Here is a 6000-nt window from a genome sequence, read left to right as displayed (position 1 = left end):
GAAGGCTTATAGGGGAATATCGTGGTCTATGTCTGTAAATGATATTTATCACTCTATTCGCATTCTACTAGCCAGAAGGCTGGGATATGAAGTTTAGCTCTCTGTCCAATATCTATGTTGATTCCACTAAATCTCAGTATCGATAGGAAAATATTTCCAGAACTTTTTCTTAATATAAAAACTAAATCTTAAAGACACTTGTGGAGATTCATTCTTCCTGCTTTGCCTGGGACTACCTGATTTCAAAACTGAAAGTAGTACATCCCAGAAACCCATCCTGTCTGCATAAACTGGGAGGGCTGGTTACTGTGCAAACCATCTCATGTCTAAGATGTCAGCAAAGTGAATCTATTTCTAGATCCACTACAAAAATGCTATCTCTATCCTGCTATGGGTTCATTAACAAGTAATAGGGGGGAAATGAGAGACTCAGAGTAAATCTTAAATACTTTTCATTATGGAATAAGTAACAGTCACATCTCAGTTCAGTAACTGGCCCAAAAGGAACTTAGGATCATATTACTCAGAGCACCTAGAATCCCCATAAAGGGGACCATAGAGGTTTAAATGCTAGAGAAATTCAAAGAATTTCTTGGAGAAAATGTCGATAAAGAAAGAGTTAAGTAGGTCTATGAAACAGAGCCAATTGTGCCATTTTATTAGCTCATAGGAAATACAAAGTCAAATTCTGGGTTTAGGAATATTTATCAGCTCCTCTCAAGGTAAGGAGTCTTTCCTCTTTCTGATCCTGTTCAAAAAGTTCCATTTGTTTAAAATCCTAAATGTTCTGTTTTTCAGATTTAACTTTTATTTTATTTATTTTTTGTTTTAAATATTTTTATTTATTTCTAGGAGAGAGAGAGAGAAAGAGACAGCATGAGCAGGGGAGGGTTAGAGAGAGAGGGAGATACAGACTCCGAAATAGGCTCCAGGCTCTGAGCTGGCAGTCAGCACAGAGCCCGACGTGGGGCTCGAACCCACGAACCGCAAGATCATGACCTAAGCGAAAATCGGACGCTTAACCGACTAAGCCACCCAGGCGCCCCTCAGATTTAACTTTTAAACGGCTTCAGTTGACGAGTGGGATATTTGTGAAGAAAGAAAAAGAAAAGAAAATAAAAGAGAAGAGAAGAGAAGAGAAGAGAAGAGAAGAGAAGAGAAAAGAAAAGAAAAGAAAAGAAAAGAAAAGAAAGAAAGAAAGAGAAAGAAAGAAAGAAAAGTAAAAGGAGAAGAACTCAGGAAAATATCTTTGACTTTTGGCTCCTGACAAGTTGGCAAATGAGCACAGGAATCTGGCTCCTTTCCCAGAGCTTAACCTTGGAAATGCCATGAAAACAAGAGGGAAGTGGACAGATTTCAAAAACCTGTAAGAGAGAGGCCTCCCAGAGAGGCAAAGGTGTTAGGTTTCTGGTCCTGGATTAGAAAGGCAGAGGCCCCACTGGGGGACTGAGAGACGAAGAGCATTATTATTGGTCCTTTGTTTCCTCTTCCCAAAATTGCCTGAGGGTATCACTGCTCACCTGTTCTAGCACTGACAAGATCAAAAATAAAATAATAACCACTCAAAAAGTGGGGACAGGAGTTAGGGGATAACAGAGCTGGCTGTGCTAAAGAACAAATAGGAAGAGATGGAGTAAAGGAAGCAGCCTCTAATATTTCAATCCTTTCTGTCCATCACCCTCTCTGCCCTCAGTCAAAAGATTAAAATACATTCACCTAATTTATAAAGCACATTTAAAATTCCAATTTCTAACCTGATGAAGATAGCATGGGACCAGTAAAGCACAGACTCATTACATTTATGAAAATAGATGTGAAATTTCCAGGTAAAATATTAGCTTTCAGCAGAAGTAAGACTGTTCAATGTGTGTTTAAATTAGAAAAACACCAGAATCATTTCTCTATTCTAAAACAAATATTTACCATCAGAAGAAAAAATATTTTACATGCTAAAGTTACCTTTTGTGCATGAAGCATGTGCCAAGTATCTAGGTCGGCTTTCAAACATAAAGACAACATTGCAGGTGCTTTTTGATGCTACACATTGAAAGTATTTTTGACAAATTGAATATAAAGAATTTACACACTAAGTAGTTTTTGTTTTTACTTTAGTGTAGAGCAAGGTATCTCCCTTCAGGTGATTAATCAGCTACTCTAAGATCTTTCTTCAGTTTTAAATTTCTTTTTAATCTTATCTGTATAAATATATTTCTTACCGAATATTTTTCTTTACAAAAAGATATGTTTACTTCCACACTTGCATGACTTCAAAAGTATTTTGCAATTTATCACATTCCTTTATGTTTTATCCCTTGAATGCAGGCATGATTTGATGTCTTAAAAATCTGATAATGTAATTTGCCGCAACAGTTGTGTGAAGGAGGAAAATCATGTAGCAATTTTCCTAACTATAACAGAAAAAAAAAATCTCAAACACCAACTCATAATGAAAAAATCATTCAAAACTGAGCAACTTGCTTTATTAAATTTACCTACCATTTGTGTGTGAGCATATATAGCATATCAGCTACAAGCCTAATACTTAAGATAAAAATAATTAACACAAGACACATGACCTCTCAGGAAAAAAAATACATTATTACCACTATTTTTCACCATATATTGAAAATCCTGGCCAAAGTAATAAGTCAGAAGAACCAAAAAATAGAGTTATAGAATCTAAATGATAGACTCAAGATTGTTTTTACTTAGCAAAGACATAAATCACTATATACACAGCTCTATAAATTCAACAGTTACTCTAGCCAAGATCAAATTTCAAAAATCAATTGTGTTCTAGGAGCTTACTTCTTGTATGGCCAATTACCTTCTATCAAACCAACTTTCCCTGACAAGTAAAAACATCACACACACACACACACACACACACACACACACACACACACACATCTACTAGAAAGCACAAGGGGATAACCAGTATCAGTCAGGTGCTGGTGGGGAGAAGGGAAGTTGATATTTTGAAGAAGGAAATGGCACTGGGTGAATTTGTTGTGTTTACAACTTTTATTCTAAGGACAGCCTGTTGAATTTCATTAGAAAATGTGCTGGCTTGGAGAATTGAAGTTCTGTGGTTATGGAAACTAAGGCAACTAGAAACTGAGGCCACAAAATTCAAGAAAGGAGACAGGGAGAAAATTCAACTGTTGCTGCAAATTCTGCCCAAACTAACGACTAAGGCATAAACTGTAAATGCATAGGGAAAAGACCAGCAGTCCAGGTGAAAGGGGGAAAAAAAAAGCTAAAGTGTTTTCAGCTGCTCACTACCGCAGCATCAGAAAGTTTGCAGAGTTTATCCAAGTTATATGCCTGTTGAACAAAACAAAACTACAAAAGCAAACATAAAAAAACCAAAAAGAAAGAGAAATACTCTTTGGAAGAACAAAGAGAATTCAGAGTTTCTAAAACATATGTACAGAATGCAATCTGAAATTTGCCAACATATATAAAACAGGAGAATAGGACTATTTGTAAGAGAAAGGCAATCAATGAAGACTAACCCCAAGATGATGCAGATATAGGAATTAAGAGACAAGTATTTTAAGGAATAGTATAACGATGCTCAAAGAGGTAAGGAAAAGTCTGGTCATTATAAATGAGAAGTAGTGAAATGTTATCAGAGGAATGGAAAATATACAAAGAACCAAATTGAAATTCTAGAACTTAAGTTTATGCTATCTAAACAAAACATTCAGTAGATAGATTGTACACAAAAATTGAGATATCAGAAGGGAATTAGTGATGTTGATGATGAATCAATATTAAGTATGCAATCTGAAAAAAAAAGGGGGGGCTGATTTCTGGCTTTAGCTCTGATGTATAAAGAGGATGGAAGTCACCACTTCTGTCCTCCCCAAAAGAAAAAAAGCTGAGAAAACTAAAAATTTACATGAAATCAACCAATTCCTTAAAATATCAAAATGACCAAAATCCATATAAGGAGTGATAATCTGAAAAAATGTATATTTATTAAGGAAATTGAATCTATAATTAATAACCTTTTAAACAAGTAAGCAGTATGTCCAAATGGCTTCAGTGTAATACCACCAAACATGTAAGGAAGGAATTAAAATAATTATAATTTTCTATAATCTCCTCCAGAAAACAGAAGCAGAAGAAGTACTTACTGACTCGTATGAAGTAAGCATTATCCTAATAGCAAAATCATTAAAAGATAAGACAATACAAGAAGAAAACATTATGAAACCAAGAGCTCTCATCAACATAGAAGCAAAACCCTTCAAAAGAAATTAGCAAATCAAATCCAAAAGTGTTTAACAATAATTATACAACATAATCAAGTGGGACTTAGTCCAGTGATTTAAGGCTGTTTCGACATTTCAAAGTCACATAGGCTACAAGGAAATATTTATACCAGTATGTGCAGAGGGGTGGCTCAGTTGGTGAAGACTCCAACTTTGGCTCATGTCATGATCTCGCCGTTTGTGGGTTTGAGCCCTGCATTAAGCTCTGTCCTGACAGCTCAGAGCCTGGAGCCTGCTTCAGATCCTGTGTGTCCCTCTCTCTCTGCCCCTTCCCTGCTCATGCTCTGTCTCTCTCTCTGTCTCTCAAAATAAGTAAACATTAAGTAAAAAAAAAAAAAAAGTATCTATGGACACCTACATAATGGTGAGAAAATGGATGTTTTTCCCCTAAGATCTGAAGAAAGTCAGCATATGCCCTGCCATCACTTATATGCAATATCACATTCAAAGTCCTAGCTAATGCAATAAAACAATAAAAGGAAATAAAAACCACCATTTTTGTTCATATATGCCTAATTTTATGTAGAAAATCACAAAGAATTGAGAAATATACTCCTGGAACAAGTAAGTCATTGTAGCAAGGTTTCAGGATACAAGGTTAATATGCAGAATTCAATTGCTCTCCTACATACCAACAATAAAAAATCAGAAATATATTTGAAATAAGAAAAACACTATCAACAATAAAAATAAAATACTTGGGTATAAATATCACAAAATATGTATAGGATCTACAGAAAGAAATCAACAAAATTCTGATTTAAAAAAAATCAAAGAAAATATTTTAAGAATGGAGAAACAGTCCATGTATATGCAGTGAAGATGTCAATTCTTGCCAATGTGACCTATTAATCCAAAGCAACCCCAGTCAAAATCCTTGCAAGTTATTTTCTGGATATAAATGAATTGATTCTGGAGTTTATACAGAAAGCCATAAAACCCAGAAGAGTCAAAATAATATTAAAGAACAACAATGATGAAGGATTGACTCTACCTGACTTCAAGATTACTATAAAGTTATAGTAATTGAGATAGCATGCCATTTGTGAAAAAAATAGACAAATAGTGATGGAACAGAAGAGATAGCTCAGAAATAGACTCACACAAATATAGGCAGCTGATCTTTGACAAAGGACCAAAGGTGATATCAAGGAGAAAGGACAGTCATTTCAACAGATGGTGCAGAAACAAGTGGACATTTATATTTTAAAAGACTTAATAAAACAAATATTAAGGGCTTACCTTGAATTAATGCATGTATCTGTTTTTGTATTCAGTAGTTCCTTAATGAGTGCCTTTCAAGTGTCAATCAGTACTGTAGGCACTAGGGATGTATCATGAAGGAAGACAGCAAAAGTCCTATGAGAGAAAATCAATAGGAGGAAAATATGGGCTGGGTGTTTAGGACATTCAGTTTAAAAAAATGGTCAAAAGACTTGAACAAGGATTCTTAAAAACAGTTTACATTCCAAACTACAAATAAATGAATGCTTAACTTGTTACTCTTTCTCCAAAATGCAAATTTAAAAGGAGACATCAATATACATCTACTAAAAGGACTAAAGTTTTAACAATAATTAACAATACCAAGTGTCGGGGAAGCCATAGATGGGTTCCTTCTACATTTCTAGTAAGCATGTAAACTTGGCAGTCCCACTAAAAATAAATACATGTCTACCATTTGCTTCAGTAATTGTCAGGAGCCATTTCTGAACTC

Source organism: Crocuta crocuta, unplaced genomic scaffold (genome assembly GCF_008692635.1).
Source record: "Crocuta crocuta isolate KB4526 unplaced genomic scaffold, BGI_CrCroc_1.0 scaffold118, whole genome shotgun sequence".
Lineage (NCBI taxonomy): Eukaryota > Metazoa > Chordata > Mammalia > Carnivora > Hyaenidae > Crocuta > Crocuta crocuta.
This window is presented reverse-complemented; position numbering follows the sequence as displayed.